Source organism: Pongo abelii, chromosome 11 (genome assembly GCF_028885655.2).
Source record: "Pongo abelii isolate AG06213 chromosome 11, NHGRI_mPonAbe1-v2.0_pri, whole genome shotgun sequence".
Classification (NCBI taxonomy): Eukaryota; Metazoa; Chordata; class Mammalia; order Primates; family Hominidae; genus Pongo; species Pongo abelii.
In genome coordinates this window covers 100,211,678-100,232,565 of record NC_071996.2, presented here as the reverse complement: position 1 = coordinate 100,232,565, position 20,888 = coordinate 100,211,678, and the positions used below count along the sequence as shown (strand labels likewise).

The 20,888-nt window shown below is 40.7% G+C and overlaps 1 protein-coding gene across 10 annotated transcripts in view; it reads left to right on the top strand.

The window, feature by feature from the left end:
- Window positions 1–20,888, top strand: part of ANKRD44 (ankyrin repeat domain 44) — a 322,401-nt gene that overhangs the window by 80,730 nt on the left and 220,783 nt on the right. The gene's annotated exons all lie outside the window — the stretch shown is intronic.

Here is a 20,888-nt window from a genome sequence, read left to right as displayed (position 1 = left end):
CTCTGTTGCTCAGGCTGGAGTGCAGTGGCACGATCACAGCTCACTGCAGCCTTGAATTCTTGGGCTCAATGAACTTCTTACCTCAGCCTCTCAATTAGCTGGCACTATAAGTACACACCACCACACTTGGCTAACTTTTTAAATTTTTAATTTTTTTAGGGACGGGGTCTTGCTGTGTTGCCCAGGCTGGTCTGAAACTCCTAGGCTTAAGCGATCCTTCTGCTTCAGCCTCTCAAAGTAATGGGATTACAGACATGAGCCATCACGCCCAGCCCTTAGCTTGATTTATCTGTAAGAAGCACCACATCTAACAGTGATTTAGGTAAAGGCTCATCTGTTTGTTTTGTCAAAATTTGGACTGATTTTATTCCCTTCCTCATGGCAGAAATAATGCTGTCTTTCCTGTATTCTTTTCCTTCTGGGCCCATTTTTCAGCCATTCTTTCAGGTGGGTAGAGCCAGGAGACTGAGTTCTGGCCAATGGAATATAGGCAGGGGTGATGCAGCCATTTTCTGGCCTTGCCCTGATGAAGTCTCTCATGTGATTATTTCCTCTGCCTCTCCTGGTTTGTCCACCGGATCTAGCAGAGGACCCTGAGGTCCCGGGAGATGGTAGAGCCACTGGAAGAAGAGACCCGAGGCCCCGAATGACTATGTGGAGCATAGTCACTCTGCCAGTGCCAGTTTGCTTCCCACTGTAACATGAGAAAGAAAGAAACTGTTACTGTGGGATACTATGGAGATGAAGGGGACGTTTGGTATAGTTGTTAGCTTTCCTGATTAAGATACTCTCTCCTGCTCCCTTTTCCCATTGGGTACTGATAACATGCCATAAAAATACTATTTAATTTTACTCTTCTTTGGTCACTCTGGTGACCTACACATGGCATAACCTTAGGTAGACCCCATCATAGGCAGTTCCTGTGATAGAATTATGTACCTTCCTAGCTCCACATGGTTTGTCTTTTCCAAGTCTTTATTGGAAGGGATGTGTGTTTGAATCTCCTTTCATCTGGCCCTTTGGGACTAGTAGGACCACAGTCACAGAATAAGGAGTTCTGGTTACAACCCAAGCAGAAAATGATTCCTGAATGTTGAGTTCATAGTAGCTCTATTCCCCACACAGTTCAAATGGTGACGTTCTTAAGGCAGAGGAAGAAGAACAGTCAATCCTTTTATTTAATTTTGGCAAGACTGTGGTTTACGGTGCTCTGGGGAAATGCAGCCACAGATGTGTCAACCATTAAAAAATTCTTGGCAGTCTAACCTTTAAGTCATAAACCTAAACACAGACAGTGCATCCCTGAAAAAAGCTCGTGTTGGCTGCATTGCACACCTCTATCCCACCTTCCAAGATCATCATTCTGTCTTTGCTTGTGAAATGCAAGTTCTGTTTATTTTAATCAGTATTTATTTCCTAGATGATCTGGATGCATTGTGATTTTCAACATGTTTGACTGTTTTATGATTAGCTCAGCAATCACTCTACTATATATTATTCACTCCCAAGATATGAATAAGCACAAGGGAGTTACTCCTTTCCAATTCTGCATTGATGTTGGACCTCTTTCAAGAAGCATCATAGGAAGGTGGTTAAGCACATGGACACTGGAGCCCTACTGCATGGGCTCTAGCCCCAGTTTAGCATTATGTCTACTGTGTGACTTTGGGGAAAGTTACTTAATCTTACTGTGCCTTGTCTTCAGGAACAAGAACAGTACCTACTTCCTAGAGCAGTTGTGAAAACCAAAGGAGTTAATTTGTATATAGACTTTAGGGAAGTGCCTGGCACAATATAAGTGCTTATAAATATTATCTGGCAATATTGCTAAAGGACAAACACTATGTTTTCATATATTTTACTTACAAGATAATCAAAATGAGAAACTAGTTATTGTTATTTAATTCATTAAGTCTTCTATCGTCCCCTGCACTTTTAAAGGACTTAATTAACTAGCGTTATTATAACTCCTTTTGGAGAAAATTTCTATTTTTACATATACGCAGATAGGAAAATATATGAAAGTATATCAAAAGGTTAACAGCATCATCTCTGGGAGGTTTGATTATGAATGATCTTAATTCATTTTTATTTTTTCCTCATTTGGATTTAATAAGTCTCTATACACATTACTTACAGAACTTTAACAGAGAAAGGAACTCAACTAACATTTCTAGCACTTTCAGAGAATATTATTCATATTATATTTGCATGTGTTTTGTGTGAAATTTCACATCAAGTATTTTATGCCTTAACTTTTTGTGATTCTTTCCTCCTGTGTTTTCTCTGTTCAAGTGAACACATCAGTAGGATCAGTGATTTGTCATGCACAGACACAGCACATAACTCCACATTTCATGTAACAGCTCTTTTTTTGTTTGTGTGTGATAGATTTTCACTCTTGTTGCCCAGGCTGGAGTGCAATGGCACAATCTTGGCTCACTGCAACCTTTGCCTCCTGGGTTCAAGTGATTCTACTGCCTCAGCCTCCCAAGTAGCTGGGATTACAGACAAGTGCCACCATGCCTAGCTAATTTTGTATTTTTAGCAGAGACAGGGTTTCACCATGTTGGTCAGGCCGATCTCAAACTCCTGACCTCAGGTGATCCATTTGCCTCGGCCTCCCAAAGTGCTGGGATTACAGGCACGAGCCTCCGTGCCAGGCTGTAACTGCTCTTCAAATAACTTTGATCCTTTGTTTCTTTCCTTTGCCTGTGGTGTCTGATAATTCTGCTAATCAGCTGGATCCCTGCCAGCCACCCTAATTTAGTTGTAGGACTCAGAGCTAATACCAAGGGGACCAACTCCTGCCTCTGCCTTGAGAAATACACTTAGCATCTGGGGCCCCTAGAGATGAATGATTGCTATGCCTGTGACAGAAATGTGAGGGTAGTTAACTAGAACTCTCACAGTCTACCTGATCTTACTCAAAGTCGGTAAAGAATTGGACCAGGTCAAAAGGAAATCTCTTGGTGAGAAAGGGAAGAGTTTGAAAATGTGCCTTTAGTAATATTTCTGCCTCTGTCAGGAGGGAGAGCTCGTGACTCAGGTAGAGTAATGATGACCATCTCTTGAATGATTTCTGTTTGTCGCTGCTTTAAAAATCTGTTCCTAACTGTTCACCACAACCCTGTGAGGTAGGGGAAGTAATGACAATAACAGCTACGATGATAGCAATAACCAGCAGCTAACATTTGCTGAGCACTTACTATATGCTAGCCACTAAGCTACGCTCTTTATGTAATTATCTAATGTCAACCTTGTCAAATACCCAAGATAAATCCCACCATAATTCCCATCGTACAGATGAGAAGACTAAGGCTCAGAGAGGGAAACTGACACAGCTAAGATTTGACTCTGGGTCTGTCTGACTTACATTTGGGGTGTTAATCATGCTATTATATTGCTGAATCATTCTATAATCAGCTCTTTTGTTTTGGAATTTAGTGCTGAATGTTTTAATTTATCTGGTGATACAGATTTCTTTTCATTTTCTTTGTTCTTAATGTGCAGCTTATTATAAGTATGCTTTTATATAAATTTCTCTACATTTAATTATCTCTTTATTTGGTCTTCATAACCCAGCCCATGGGGCAGTCAGGATAGGTATTATCTGAGCTTTACCTATGAGGAAAATGAAGCTCAGAGACATGGACTTTTCCCAACACACACAGCCATGAGTGGCAGCAGCAGGGCTGGAATGGATGTCTTCAGATTCCTGGTCCAGTGATCATTCAACTCTCCCATTGTTCTGATGCCTTATTCTCACAAGTCAGCTGTCTTTTTCTTCTTGCCCCCAAAGAATTTTTTTTTTTTTTTTTTTTTTTTTTTTAGTAAAACAAACACTTTTTGGGTTATTTTAAAATAGTTTAGTAGAATTGGGATGTGCCCATAGGATAGGGCAGAATATGCAAAGGAGATGGCCCTTGAGGAGTTTTCACACCTTCAGTCATGTTTACCAGGAGGTGTTCACCAAACCCTAGTTGGTCAATTGTGTTTATTCCTTTCCAGAATCTGGGAAGGGGCCAGCGATGCAGTGGGACACCCAATACTTAGGAGCCTCACCGGCTTCCGGGTCCCTGCATTAATTCTGCAGTCCTCGGTCCAGCTATTGCTGAAAGCAAAGCTTCAGACCACCTGTCAGCAAATTATTCCTTCCTCAAGAAGTTGCCCTGAAGCCATTTCTTTGTATGAAGGCTTTTAGTTCATCACTACACTGGAAATTCAATTTACCACCGAATGAAGTTTTTTAGAAGAGGTTGTTATTATTTCCTTTAAAGAGAGGTATCAGAGGACAGGGGTTGGTAGAAGCAATAAAGAAAACCATTAATATAGATTGAGAATTAGGATGCTGTTTTCTGGTGAGGATGGCAGGAGGGAGGTGTATTCCAGCCCACAGGGTGATATGGTTGTCCTGACAGCAGTGAACTCCTAGGGTAAAAGCAGTAGTCAGACTGACTGTTAGATAGCTGGTCTCTTGGAGTTCCCAGGGAACTGGGTCCATATTGTGGTCCCTTTTTGGGATCAAATTCCGAGATGTAATCTCAGAAGGAGAAATAGAGTTATGAAAGAAGGTAATGTAATAGAGAAGAAAGAATCTGAAGATGTGGGTTCTAATCCTGGCAATGTGCCTAATTACCTATGTGACTTCAGGAATGTCACTTGATACCTCTGGGCCTCAGCTTCCTTACCTGTGGAATGAGGTGGTTGGACTGGATTAGTGGTACCTGACCCTCACTATACATCAGAATCACCAGGGAAACTTTTTTTTTGAGACGGAGTCTGCTCTGTCACCAGGCTGGAGTGCAGTGGTACGATCTCAGCTCACTGCAACCTCTGCCTCCCTGGTTCAAGCGATTCATCTGCCTCAGCCTCCTGAGTAGCTGGGACTACAGGCGTGCACCACCACACCTGGCTAATTTTTTGTATTTTAGTAGAGACGGGGTTTCACCGTGTTGGCCAGGATGATCTCGATCTCCTGACATCATGATCCACCCGCCTCAGCCTCCCAAAATACTGGGATTACAGGTGTGAGCCACCGTGCCTGGTTGGGAAACTCTTAAGAAATATTAGTGACTGGGCCCTATCTGATTTAAATGAATGTAATTGGTGGTTAATTGGCTCTGATTTAATTGGTGTGGATACACCCTGGCATCAGTCTTCCCAAAGCCTGTCCAGGGGATTTGATTATGCAGCCTGAGTAGGATCAACTCTAAGACACACTCAGTTCTAACATTCTATTTTAAAATATATATAGCTGGTCTCTAACCAAGGGATTTATAGATGACACAGCAGCTTGTAAATGGGTTTACTGTAATGAAGAGCACTGATCATTTTTGTCTTGGAAGACAGGAAAGTTATTAAAGAGTTATGAAGCTATGCCATTGATTTGTAAGATAATTCTCCAGGGAAAGCCATAAAAGCCTTTTTTTAAATGAGACATTGAAGTTTGGGAGAAAGATGCATAGAGAGTTTAATATCGCCAGAAAAGAGGAATTATTTGTTTTTAGATAATTGGAAGTGTTTTCTCTCAGAAGTTTATGCTAGGAGAATTTGTTCATAGGCCTAGAAGAGAATGTTTGGCTTGCAAACTATTTTTAAGGTAAACAGCAATTTCCACCCCATATCACCTTTTAAGTCCAATGGGAAAAAGTTGTATTTTGATGAATGCCAAATTATTAGGTCTGTTTCTGGGTTAAAATTCCAGTCCTTCCAAAAGTAAATTATTCTTTCTTGGGAATCAGATTTCACCAAACCTGATTTATGTTTAAATGTAACGCAGTGCAGATTGGCCAGGCGTGGTGGCTCACGCCTGTAATCCCAGCACTTTGGCAGGCCGAGGCGGGTGGATCACTTGAGGTCAGGAGTTCAAAACCAGCCTGGCCATCATGGCGAAACCCTTTCTGTACTAAAAATACAAAAATTAGCTGGATGTGGTGGTTGGCACCTGTAATCCCAGCAACTTGGAAGGCTGAGGCAGGAGAATCCCTTGAACCTGGGAGGTAGAGGTTGCAGTGAGCTGAGATTGCGCCACTGCACTTCAGCCTGGGTGACAGAGCGAGACTCAGTCTAAAAAAAAAAAAAGAAAAAGTCATGCAATGTAGAAATATAAGATTAATTTAATGTTCTTATTTACTTAGTTTCAAATTATTAAACCTACAGGAATTAGGCTAAATTATTTTTTGGTTTATGCTCGAATAGCGAAAGAAAACTGGGATGTGTGGCATAAATCTGTTACCAAAGCTTTCCGCATAAGCCCTTTCTTTTCAAATCTTTGGTCTCTCAGATCCACAAAGGCAGTTATCATCCACCCAGAAGTGGGTCATAGTAAATCCAAAGCCCAAGGTCATCTCCCTCCTCTTCCCTTTTCTCCCTCCCCACCATGCACATTAAAAGCTTTGGCGATATAATCCTCTTTTGTGTCAGAAGAATCTAGACAAGATTCTGAACTGTTGTGTTCTTCCTAACAGGAAGTCACCATCTGTATCCATGAGGAACTTCAAATGTGTTTTGATTTTTACAGCCTATGATCTATAACAATTCTATAATTCAACTAGGAAATGTGGATAATAAATGATCTCATGCTGTATCAGGTATACACAGATATAATTAGAAAAGAGGTGCTTTAGAAACAACCAATGTTTATCATCATTACCAACCCTTCACCTTTTTTCCTAGAAAAGGAAAGAAAATTGAGTCATTTGTATTTTAAATCCTATGGGGCTTAAAAAATAGATATATTGGGTGTTAGTTATGCTGTATAGAAAAGCGCAACAAACCGAAAAGCATAATGAAGAAAAGAAAAATGACCTTAAATTCATCACCCAGATAATCATGTAAGCATTAGAAATTTAAATATCCAAAAAGGGGAAAAAAGACTATTCTCTAGATATCTACTTTTAATAGAGAGATTGCTATGAAAATACACAAGGACAATCTTAGATTTTTGAAGAGCGTCTCTTAAGACCATCTCCTTCTACTCCTTATTCAGGCATACCCATTGGGATAAGCTCAGAAAAGCTGTATTTGGTCTTAACAATGATGCCTAAAAGATTACATAATTTTAAATGCTGTGTCATTAAAATTATTATATTTACAGGGAGGAAAAAGCCAATTGTGGATACAGTTGATCAAAGCTGATTTCCCTGTTTCTGCTCTTTCTTCCATTTAACTTTTTTTTAATCTGAGTATCTTCAAACTATGGTCACAATTTGAGCCATGGAGGGCCACTTCCATCAGTGCCATGTGGTGATGGTGCTTCTTGCACACTGCCTGATGAAGTCCAGGACTCGATTTACCTTCCAGAATGTAGAATGCCTTCAGGGAACAGTTTAAGGGACCAAGATCCTTTCCGTAGATGTAACCAGCCCCTCAGAAACCAACATTTCATAAATACAGATGGAAATTTCTTTTTAAAAATGCATTCTATAACACATACGGACTTGCATCTACTACTTTTCGGGGTTTGTTTATACCTTCGTGGAATCGTCTTTTTATTATTCACATCCAGTAAATATCTTAAAAGTTGTTTTGTCTTGTAAAAACTTTTCCATTATATAAGTAATAGGTGAAAGCACACAACAAATAGATATAGCCATCAAATTACAAACATTAAAATCTGAAAGTGACAAATGTAGTGAAGATATAGGTAAACAGGATCCCTCATACAGTGCTCCTGGGAGTGCAAGTTGTTATAACTATTTGCAGCTATTTGGAGATAGGCTGAAGCTGTGCACACCCCACAATTCTAGGTTGTGATTTCCCTTCTGGTTTTATCCCTTGGGAAAAACTTTGCATCTGTGTAAAAGGAAACTAATGCAAGAGTGCTCATCATAACATTGTTTGTCATGAAAACAAACAAAAAGGAAACACACTTACTGACATGGAGAAATAACTTGTGGTATTTTGCATGCAATGGGATACTATATGAGGGTGAGAATGAATGAACTAGCAATGTATGTATCAACATGAATAAATCCCCAAAACATAATAATATTGAATGGAAAAGGTGAGTTTCAGAAGGATATATATGCCCTCTAATTCCATTTATGTAAACCTTTAAAAAACTACATTATTTATGGTCATAAGTTCATCCAGTAAATATTTAAAAACCTACATGGGATTGATAACTGCTGATATCAAGATAGTGGTTTACTTTGAAGTGGAAGGGTACGTAATGGGGCCAGGGCTTTGCTTGGATCTTTAATGTTTCATTTCTTGATCTGAGCAGTAGGTATATGGGTGTCTGTAACATTATTATCTAAACTGTTTTGTATGCTTCAAGTATTTCATAGTTTAATAATAAAAAAGAAATCAGCCAGTTCTGGTGGCTCACACCTTTAATCCCAGCACTTTGGGAGGCCGAAGTGGGTGGATTACTTGAGGTCAGGAGTTTGAGACCAGCCTGGCCAACATGGTGAAACCCTATCTCAACTGAAAATACAAAAAGTAGCCAGGCATGGTGGCACACACCTGTAATCCCAGCTACTTGGGAGGCTGAGGCAGGAGAATCACTTGAACCTGGGAGGTGGAGGTTGCAGGGAGCCAAGATCATGCCACTGTTCTTCAGCCTGGGCGACAGAGTGAGAATCCATCTCAAAAAAAAAAAAAAAAAAAAGAGAAAAAAGAAAAAAAAAAAGAAATCAACTACCTTGAAACCCTGTTGTAGTTTTATCAAAATAACAGCAGCAAACAAAAAATCAGGACTAAGAGAAGGAAATCTGGTGGAGGAACATGAAGTGATCAGATTGCCTAAAGAAACCTGTTGAAAGCAAACTCCAACAGAATGAGCACAGCCCTAGGTGATGAGGATGATGCCCTTTCTCCCAAACTTCTCCAGAACCCTTATTTTGTGACTGTCATACCCACTGGAAGACCAATGAGGGGAAAACGGAGGAGAAATGATGTGTCCTTGGGCCAGAGGAAGGTCTCAATCTTCCAGAAGAATGAGGGCAGAGAATGTTTTTTAAAGCTACATGATCCACAAGTGATGGGGATCTGAAGGCTTAAATAAAACTTCCATCTTCTTGGAAGTTTTTGATCTTTAAAGAGAATATTTAGTTCCCATTACACACTATTCTTGGTAGTTTTGTTTTGTCTCCTGCCTTTGTGTTTTCAGCTATGGCTCTTTCTTGAGTCTGCTTACAAGGCACTGGTAGGTACCATGGGGGATAAAGAAAAATAAAAGTACAAAGCAGATCCTAGTGGGCAACTCCAGGACACAGGGCAGTTAGAGTCTCACGTTATCTGCCTTAGGACACCAGTCTCTTGGTTGAACCTTTATTTATTTCTCCTTTTCATCCAGGTGCTGTTCTTAGCTATAGCAGAATCACAGAAAAGAGTATTTGAGTCATTGAAGCATTTTAATGTTAGGATTTTGGTATAGGATGAGATCTTAGCCATGGAGTGCGGTAGAACATTTTATAGATGGCAGAAGTGAGATTCTGATGTTAAAGTAGCCTGACCCAAGGAGGGAAGAGCCCAGAGTCCAGCCTTCCCACCCTTCCCACTGCATGCTTTCTGTGACTCCAGGTTGCCTCTCTGACCTGTTGTGCTTTCTAGTCCTCAGCTTTGGCTGATCGAATGTAATTTCTTTCCATGTCTATCACTTCACACTATGGGACTTCTTTAGGTTATCTCCAGTGAAAAGAGACATATTATAACATATGCTGTCCCATTACCAATGACCTTCTGAATGAGTGAAAGATGGCCGAGGGTGGTGAAGATAATGCACTCATATTCTTAGGGAATTTTCCCTGGAAGAGATGAAAAGTTGAGGCAATCTAAGTTATGCTTTAGGAAGGACTTTATTCCATGTTGTAGAGGCTGTGACAGAAGTTTGAGGTCAGGCTTACTAGTCAAAAAGTAACTAAAATATTACATTAAAAAAGATTTCCAGCCTAAGCAGCATAGTGAGATGACATTTCTTCAAAAAAATAAAAAATTAGCTGGGCATGGTGATATGTGCCTATAGTCTCAGCTACTCAGGAGGCTGAGGTGGGAGGATCACTTGTGTCCAGGAGTTTGAGGCTGCAGTGAGCTATGATCACTCCACTGCACTCCAGCCTGGGCAACAGAGTAAGACTCTGTCTCTGAAAAAAAGAATTACCTTATCTAGCAGCTTTTTTTTTTTTTTTTTTTTTGAGATAGAGTCTCACTCTGTCACCCAGGCTGGAGTACAGTGCTGCGATCTCGGCTCACTGCAACCTCCAACCCCAGGCTCCAGTGATTCTCCTGCCTCAGCTTCCTGAGTAGCTGAGATTACAGGTGTGTGCCACCACGCCTGGCTAATTTTTGTATTTTTTAGTAGAGACGGGGTTTCGCCACATTGGCCAGGCTGGCCTCGAACTCCTGACCTCAGGTGTTCATCTCGGCCCGTCTCGGCCTCCCAAAGTGCTGGGATTACAGGCGTGAGCCACTGTGCCCAACCTCTAGCAGCTATTTTTACAATAATTCAAATAATGTTAACTTAGGAGAGTATGTTCTCCAAGTTGTTTTTGTAAAAATGACTTTGACATTATATAACATAATCTTAAAAACCCACCAGGATAGCAAATTATCAGTTCTAAGCCTACCTGTGAGTCAACATAAAGTAGATTCCTGAATGCTCCTTTAATAAAGGCCGTTAAATGTCTCAGATGTTTTAATGCTGATTTAAAGTCAGCATTTTAAAATTTTAAAGTCCTTCTGAGACTGATTGCTGTGGGCAAACTAAATGCTTTAGCTGAGAGTGTGCTTATAACCCATTTTTTTCCCCCAGAAATATAATCAGCCAGACATAGGAATTAATTGAAGCATTCATTGTCTAGCTGTGGAGCCTCCCCGCAAAGGTAAAGAGTATTTGTGATTGAGTTTGGCTACCTAGCAAATGACCAATGTCTACCTGTGACAACTCTCTGTTGCATTTCCTTCTTTAGATCATATTTCTCATCTTGAAATACACAATGACAATACTTTGATAAGGAGAAAAAGGCGGAGAAATAAGAAAAACCTTCCCGTTATATGGAGAACCCATTTTCTAGGCTAACAACTATGATACCGAGAACATCACAGTGGCTAGTCTAACGTCTTATTGGATCATAACACTGTAGAATTTATAATAAAATATTTATCCATATTAATGACAGAAATTTCTTTCCTGGAGAAAATTGGATATAATGTTATTCAAATTTAAATTTATGGTGAAGAAGAAATAAAAGCTGTGAGGGAATTAAGTCCTGCCACAAAGAAAGGATTAGGATATGACTGCTATCTTTGTTTCTACATTTAAAAATATTGTACACTTTCATTCTTATGTAAGTTTTTTAGATTACTTGCAAAGTAACTTGCATAGAGTTTTCTGCTGACATGAAAAAAGTGATCTTGAATATTCTTCAATTAAACTTTTAATAAATTATTTTTATATATAAGGTTAATATGAAGAACTGCCTTCTACAGCTTGTTAAAATAAAGGAAAATTTTTGTTCGAAGGCATTCACTCACTCTTGTTACTTCCTTTGTATTCTCTAAGGCCTCTCCCTGCCTTTGGAGATTTGCCCTTTTGGCACAATTCTGATTTTCTCTGTAGAATGTCTTTTTCCCTTGGGAGGTGAGATACGAGCTTCCTTTGCATATTGGTGCTTTCTCCTATTACAAATATAAAAATTAAAAAAAAATTTCAGTGATTTACACCACATGATCCATCTGGTGAATTATTTTTCCTGCACTTTGCAGACCATGATTATCCTCGGGAACCTTTCATTGGGGTTCCGTTTGCTTTCACGGTGCCAGAAAATTTTGCTTTATTTATCATTTTTAAAACAGCTCTCAAAGCCCTTCTGAATTTCTTACCTTTACTAATGTATATGATGCATTTATTAGTCAGGATTTTTTTTTGGACGCAAGTAACAGAAATCCCACCAAACTAGCTTAAGCAAAAGCGACTTTATGTTCTGGAAGTGGTCAGTAGTGATGTCATACAACAATGTTAGTGGCCTAATGCCACAGAACTATCCACTTAAAAATGGTTTTAAAAAAGTGACTTTAGGGCCGGGCGCAGTGGCTCACATCTGTAATCCCAGCATTTTGGGAGGATGAGGTGGGCAGATCACGAGGTCAGGAGATCAAGACCATCCTGGCCAACATGGTGAAACCCCATCTCTACTAAAAATACAAAAATTAGTGGGGTGTGGTGGCGTATGCCTGTAGTCCCAGCTACTTGGGAGGCTGAGGCAGGAGAATCGCTTGAACCTGGGAGGCAGAGGTTGCAGTGAGCTGAGATCTCACCACTGCACTCCAGCCTGGCGACAGAGCAAGACTCCATCTCAAAAAAAAAAAAAAAAGGAACTTTAGCCAGGCATGGTGGCTCACACTTGTAATCCCACCCAGCACTTTGGGAGGCTGAGGCAGGTGGGTCACTGATGTCAGGAATTAAAGATCAGCCTGGCCAACATGGAGAAACCTTGTTTCTACTAAAAATACAAAAATTAGCTGGGCGTGGTAGTGGGTGCCTGTAATACCAGCTACTTGGGAGGCTGAGGCAGGAGAATTGCTTGAACCCAGGAGGCGGAGATTGTAGCAGGCCGAGATTGTGTCACTGTACTCCAGCCTGGGTGACAGAGCAAGACTCCATCTTAAAAAAAAAAAAAAAAGGGACTTTACCCTCCCATACCAGGAATCCTAAAGTGGGATCAGACAACTGTGTTTTTTTCTCTATGCCTTGGACAGTCAATATTTAATTTCTCACCATCCCTTTCTTAAACTCCAAAAGTACTGGTTTTCATCAGTGCATGGCAGAAATATGTGGGAGGTACAAAGTGGGCTGTAGGATGGGTCATGGGTGGCTTTATGGAGAAAGTGGCCCTTCAACTGTAGTTATTGGTTTGGGAGCAATTAAAAGAAGAGCTTGAGCCAAGATGTAAGCTGGGAAAACCTAGGTAAATGGTTCACTTTGGCTGCAGAATGCCATGTTCAATGCATGAAGGGGAGTGGTACAGCTAAGATTCAGAAAGGTAGCAGGGAATAGCAGGAAGTCCCACTGGTATTTCAGACATCCCTGGAGAATGAAGGGGTGTAGGTGAGGATCAGTAGTTGCTGTCTTAAAGAAGGCAGAGACACCTGCTCCTGGGAATTTGGAAGGGGAAAAATGTTGGAGAAGAATAATATCAGTAAACATCTTTCATTCCTTCTATTGGAATATCTTTTTTATCCTTTCAGGTACAGGATAGTCTTCCCATCTCTCTGACATTTTAGGAGAGGAAGACCTCTCCTAAAGTATCCCAGGCAAATGAGAATCTATCTGTTTTGGTGTCCTGATCTTGACCATTATTCTTTTCTTTTATTTTATTCTAGTGTTTTCATCTTGATTTTCATTAGTAAAAACTCTTATGTAAATAATCACACTATTGCCCATCTTATTCTATCCATCAATAGGAAGCAGAGGGAACAAGTGTTTCAGTACAGGAGTGAAGGGCTTTGTGGCTGAATGTTCTTTCCTTGGGGGCCAATTACTCCAGTGTTTTTGGAAACTCTGTGAGAGTTGTGTATTCTGTGCTGAACCATAGACTTTTTAGATCTGGAAAGAACCTAAAAAAAATACATACCTTCCAACTCATTCATTTAACAGATGAGAAAACCTGGATCCCACAGTTGTTAAATAAGCCTCTCATACTTTTATTACCTCAAAGGATAAAAATCTCAAGGGTGTTCCTTGAGAAAGAGCAGATGAGTGGCTCAGAACCATTATAGCTCTGCACAAAAGGGGGAAAATCACCTCTTCTGGACTTGTTGCCCAGATATTTTCCTGTTGTTTAATTTCTCAGTTGTTTTATACAACAATTTCAAGTGTTTTTCAGATACCCAATTGAATGTGCTATTTTTGCTGCCTCTCTGCAGGAGAGTCTATTATGTCATTCAAGCAAATACTGCTCTTTCTCTAGTTCAATCACTTGAATTTTGGTGGGCTATGAGGATCCCAACATTTTCTATATTAAAGAATATGGATATGTTCCCCCATCAAAATCCATTTTGGGAGCTATCCAACCTTAGTGAAAATCCAAATCACTGGATGGTTTTTGAGCCTTAAAAGATGGCTCTATTTTGAATGACATCCTGGTAACATTTATGTTATATTTGATACCTTGGATATTTATTTGCTTCTTTACTGGTTTTGACGGATTGAAAAACACAATGCATCAGTAAATAGGAGACAGTTGTGATTATTTAGATAACCTAGTAATGTGAGAGATCGCTGGACCATGAAAAAAAGTGGAAAGTAAATGAAATTATCTGTTTTCATCAGCAAAACCAGACTCAGTTGGCAAACAGTGATGAGAAAATAGTCAAACCTTTTTCATCTTCAGGTTCCTCTTATAGTGCTGGTGATTTTGTCTGGGAGCTTTTGCAGATCAGCCAGCTCTGCCTTTTTATTTTTGATGGTCACTGAGTCCTTTTTTTTCTTTTCCCCCAGAGGAGTGATTTTCTGTGTGTTTTTGTTTTTGGAGTGTGTGTGTGTGTGTGTGTGTGTGTGTGTATGTATGTTTAACCAATGTGCTTGCTGACAAAGCCAGACTCTGCCTTCTGGCTGCCTTAGATTTCATGGCATAAAGTAGTGCTTCCTGGACGTTGATGCTTGTGAGGCTAGAAATGTTTTTCTGCTGGAAAAAGTCCAGAAAAGGTAGTTATGTGTGGGCTGATGTTAGTGCAAAATGGAAAGTCTACTGTCTTCCAGTTATAGAAGGGGAAGTGAGAGATGATGACATGCACTTTGAACTCAGTATCTTAGAAATGGGCCACCCTTGCTCTCCTCCCACAATCCAAATCAATTTTTGAAAAAGCACTCTGGTCAGCCTGGATAATGCACCCAGTCCTGCTGATGAGAACAGCTGAGGGAAATGTCTCAATGAACAGTTTCATCTGGATCACAAGGATTTAGGAGGGACAGCTCCTAAAATGGAGGGAGATAGGACAGACTAAGAAGCCACAGATTTTCCCTGTAATGACGTTGATCCTTTGGTGGGTATTAATTAGTTCACAGAAGAAACGCCAAAGAAATTTGTGGATTACTGGATAGCATGAATTATGGAGGAAATATTGCTGCTCTTCCTAAGTGAGAGACCTTTAGGGTGAAATGACTCATTTCCTCTGTTGAATGGAAGCACCATTCTTACATATTACTTCCACATTAGGACACTAATATTTGAAAACTATACCAGACTGCATTTTGAATGACGACTTTGTACCCAGTATCTTCACATGAGTTACTCTTTTGATCCTCACAAGCCTCCAGAACAGGTAGGTGATGTCTTCTTGGTTTTACTAAGACAGGCATCCAGGGCACAGTTGGAGCCAGCAAGGGGCAGAACAAGTCCTTGAACCCCAGTTGGTTTGACTTTAAATTTTGTGTTCTTTCCTCTACATCACAGCTGCTTGGAAGAGAACTGCCAGATGCTGCTGTTAATCAAGGTTGTGAAGTTGAATACAAATTGAGAAGGAAAGGAGGAGGAAACAGCATCATAAATTTTGACACAAAAGTGTAAAGCTTTTAAAGACCCTCAATATGCCACTGCTCCTAGCTAAGTTTGTTGCCACATAATTAGGCCGAAAGTCCTAATTGCAGGTTGATTTTTAAACCTACGTGACCCTGTGCCAGCAGGATTTATGCTGAGACATTTACTTAATTAAATGGCTACTTAGTGACAGGGCTTAAATATATATCATTTAAAGTGCCAGATAGTTTTTTTTCAGATACTCAGTCGATCAAGAACACATTTCATCCTCATTAACAATACATAGTATTCAACTAGAAATATTTGATTTGATTTCATTTAATTGAAGCCATTTGAGGTCATCAAAAATTATTTGTGGAGATTTTGTCTAATCTGTGGTTTCAGGGATGGGAAAATTGGAAACACATGGATTTACTACCTCACAGTCTCCCACTTCAAATGTTAGACTGAGGCATTGGTACCTTCTAACCCCCTGCACTGAGAGAACCTCATGTGGCCGAAACCTTTGGTTTCTGAAGCGTAGCCAATGACATGCAAAATAGCCTTTTCTCTACCAAAAGCAAGAAAAATCTTCAGTTGAAAAATTGGGCTAATGTTGTTCAGTAAACAGAACTAATTAAAACTAGCTCAATTTGGCTTAGATTTTATATATCATCTCAACATAGAAGATTCTGATGCAAAGTGAAAAATGAAGCATGTACTTGCTTTAAAAATACAGCTGTTCTGGCCTGGCATGGTGGCTCACTCCTGTAATCCCAGCACTTTGGGAGGCTGAGCCGGGAGGATCATGTGAGGCCAGGAGTTCGAGACCAGCATGGCCGAAATGGCAAAACCCTGTCTCTACTAAAAATACAAACATTAGCCAGGTATGGTGATGTGCGTATAATCCCAGCTACTAGGGAGGCTGAGGCATGAGAATCACTTGAACCTGGAGGCAGAGGTTGTAGTGAGTGGAGATTGTGCCACTGCATTCTAGCCTGGGTGACAGAGCGAGACTCTGTCTCAAAAAAAAACAAAACAAAAACAAAAAAATCCAGCTGTTCTTCTAGTCCCAGAATTCCAGTTTCGCCTGCCTTGGAGCATCTATTTGGGAACAGGCATATGTGACCTTCCAGTTCAAGACTTTGCTTCTGTTGTTGCTGCTGGGATTGTCAGGCTTCTGTGTTCTAATTACTCTTTTAAAATTCCATTTAAAATGCAATTTCATGTAGATGTGTGTTTTCACATTTAGTTTTTATAGCATTTCTTTTCTCTCCCAACTATATCAGTGATGGGTATTAACTGTAAGATGTGGTATATACAGATGAGCAAAAGAAAAAAGGAGAAAATAACTTGTAATCTAATCACTAAGAGATAAATACTACCGACTTGGTCTTTTTTCTCTTACTCTTCCTCTTTATGTATGTATGTACATATTTACTTAAAATATAGACTTGCTATCTCATTGTATATGTTACTTAATGCAACAAAATTCTTTTTGCATATTTGCCAGGCGCCAGACATTAGGCTAGGCCTTGGATATAGTTTTGTTTACTGTTTTTTTTAAATTGTCACTTAATGTTATATAACAAATATTTCTCCAAGTCTTTAAAAATTATTTGAAATGACATTTTTAATAGCTGCATAATATCCCATCATTTTGATGTGCCATATTTTATTATGTCCCTGAGATTGGACAATTAAGAAGCTTTTGGTTCTTTTTTTTTTTTTTGAGAAGGAGTCTCGCTCTTTCACCCAGGTTGAAGTGCAGTGGCGCGATCTCAGATCACTGCAGGCTCCGCCCCCCGGGGTTCACGCCATTCTCCTGCCTCAGCCTCCCGCGTAGCTGGGACTACAGGCGCCCGCCACCTTGTCCGGCTAATTTTTTGTATTTTTAGTAGAGACGGGGTTTCACCGTGTTAGCCAGGATGGTCTTGATCTCCCGACCTCGTGATCCGCCCGCCTCGGCCTCCCAAAGTGCTGGGATTACAGGCGTGAGCCACCGCGCCCGGCCTGGTTTTTTTTCTATAATAACCAACACCCTAATATACACCCTGAACATAAATCTTTGTGCTCATCTCTGATCGTTTCCTTATAGTAATTTCCCACAAAAATTATGGGGGTAAAAGAATATGAAAATAGCTATAGCTTATCTGAGGTTGCTTTTCAGTTGCTACCTTCATCTTATTCTTTCTTTGTCTCTTAAGGCAAAGTGACTTGATTGCCTTAAAGTGATTCTAAAATTCTCATAGCATTAGAGAAATCTAGACTATGCTTTAGAAAACAGTCTATCTTCCCAAAGATACATATACCCTCTTAAAGGTGCTGCAGTATTTCCAAAGATACATACACATATAATATCTTAAAGTTGCTGTATGTTCCTTTTTAAAAAGAGAAAGAAAGAATTCTAAGCTTGTATACTTAAAAGGTCTAATAAATCAGATCATTAAAAGTGTGAGAATTGCCTTGTTTATGAAAACGTGCAGTTGGTTCAAACTGGCTATATAAATTGGCCAGATTGTATGAGCCAGTCTACAAGAGCTTAGCAGTGTACAGGTCCAATTCCATTATTTGCTCAATAATAGTTTTATGCTTAGGCTCAGCGTATGAGGCTGATAATTGTGGCATGATAAGACTGCACAGTGCTCAAATGTATAATAAGCAATGCTTAGTTGGAAGAGAGAAAATATTTATCAGTGCTCTGCTAATGAGATGTTTTTTATATCATCTAATGAGTTGGTTTTATTTTAAGTAAGGTTAAATGTGTTTAATATGTTTCATAGATATCTTGAAATAACATGTGCTGAAATCAATTTAAAAAAATCAGAAAAATTCCAAGTGGGCTCTCTGGAGTAATCACCTCGTAGATATTATTTTGAAAACCAGAAAACTGGTTGGGAGATGATATGCCAAAAATAACATTGTCTACATTAAACAGACTTACTTTATAGACCGCTTGTGTAACAAGATGTATAATGCTCTCCTTTGAGAACTTCTCCGTCCTTCAGTCTAACCTTGTTTGGGCGATATACCAGACTGTGTTAGAGGGGTCATAGCTCGCTGGGTGGCTAAGCCCCTATATGTGTGAGGCAGAAGTCTTGTAGAGTCAAAATTACTCTTGAAAATCTCTTTGGAAGGTGCCACCTTGGAGGCCTGTACACTATCCCTTGTGGAGGCCAACACAGCCACTTTGGCCTGCAGAGTTGGAGACTCATTGCTGTTTCTTTGAGCACCAGATAAGAAGCTGGCTTGCATTTAGGGGCCAACTTGTATGAAAAATATGTTTCTTTAAACACTAGAATCCCAGTCAGCTCTGTGAGATATTCACACTGTGAAAAGCTTTCTGGAATGAGATGCAGAGGAAGCTATGGGGTCGTGTTTCCTTTTTTCTCTCTCACCGTGGGCATGTGATCACCGAGTTCCTGATTGAAGTGTGTGTTTGTGTGTGTGTGTGTCCACCTCCCTTCCTTGTGGGTGTTAATTGAATTCTTTTGAGCAAAAACATGTCTGACATGACACCACTGCAGTCGCTGTGATGCAGAATTTTTACTCATGTAGAAGTTCTTCTGTGAGAGCCTGCAATAACCTTTTTGGTTAATACTCCCTATAAAAGTAGAGTGGAAGAGGCAGGGTGAACAAATGTGTTATTTTGAATGAATGTGAATGAATCATGAGCAGAGATTTATTGAGGGCCTACTATGTGCTAGCAGTTAGGGATATAGTGGTGACCACAGTGACCGAATCCCTGCCCTTCTGGAACTTACGGTCTTGGTAGATTCCTGAGAATTTGCCTTTGTCTAGGCAACAATGGACTGACTAGATAACCATTAAATACATGGGGGTTCAAATATTTAGTGCAGAAACATTTTGAGTTCTTGAATAGGGACTGCGTGATACAAGTGGTTTCTTTGAAAATTATCCATGATCTAAGCTCACACACTTACTGGCTCATAAAAGCCAGTTTCAGAGGCCAGATGACTTTCGTGTTTGGTGCCAGTGTGCTCCCACCGGATCCCTATCTGCCTGGTTGCAAACTCTTGGCTCTAGTACTGCCTGGTCTCTAGCATACTTTGATCCACCAGAAAGTCCCTCCTTGTTCCAATTCCAAAACTCTAGCTCTGCAATATCGCCTCTCCTTCCCCCAAAGTGGTGGTGTGGGGGGTGTATGTGTGTGAGAGAGAGAGAGAGACAGAGAGAGAGAGAGAGGCTCAATGAAGGGAATTCCCATGCATGAGCTTACTGTTGATTACTAGTCCTTCATCACCAGAGTGTTGGTCACAAACCTGAGGAGGGCAAAGTGATTGGAGTCCCGAGGTGCTTGTGTTCCTTTGGCTCTGTTGGTCTGGATCTGTCGATCACCTTTCTTGGGGCTTCTTTGTGCTGTGTCATCTCCTGCTTGCTGCCCCCCACTGTTCCTCTTCTCTGAGTTATGGTTTATAACCTGCTGCATCTCCTAATGAACACCTGGAACCTCCAAGTTGGGAAAAGAAGGAGCATCTCATGGTGCCTGGGGCAGCAGGATGGTGTGGCCCTGACTTGGCCCAAGATTCTTGTGCCCCTCGAGGTGGTACCCCTGAGAAATGCCAGGGATGATCACTCATGGGATTAGCGTGATTTCGCAGATGGTTAATTTTTTTAAGTTAGTCAACTAAAGACATTATTTTTCCATTGAAACGAACATGGATATCTTAAGGCAGCGATAGACTGCAAAATTCAAGTGAATGTTAAGTTAAAAATGTATTTTTCAGGCAGACATGCAGGGAAAGACATTCACTCTTGTCTTCTGTTACAGGTACTTTGGTGGAAGTACCTGGTTGATCCTGGCTCCTTGGCTGTTATTGAAATTTTCTGCAGAATGGGGATAGTTAGAGGATTCACTGGGATATGCAGAAAACACTGAGTGTGTGTTACTTGCCATCTCTTCCTACTCCCCATTTCCCCACAACATCCCTGGGTTGTCGCTCATCCTGGAGGTATCCTGCTCCCTGTGTCACTGCATCTGTGGCAGGAACTATGCCTTCCCGGTCCACGTGTGCTGGTGATGCTGCTCCTGGGTGTCCTTGGACCTGCCCAAAGGGCAACTCCTGTAATCTCCCAGAATATTGAGGGTGCAGGACCAAGGAGTCCTTAGAGAGCAGCTGCAGCCTGGGTCATGGCATAGGGGTGGGTGGGATATGCTTACAGAAGAGGCAGGGGGTCCTCCTGGCCCGCTGCCTTCTCTCGGCATGCAGGTGCACAGTGGCGTCTACATACTGTGAGGGAGTGTGTGATCCCCAGGTAAACCCCACTGATGGAGCAGGACAGGACTAGCTTCTAGACACCCCCTCTCCTATACCACCAAACAGAGCACATCCTGCCCCACATGGATGCCTCTGCCCCATCAAAGGTGGCAGGAGGACATTTGCCCCTCCAGCCTCTCATTCA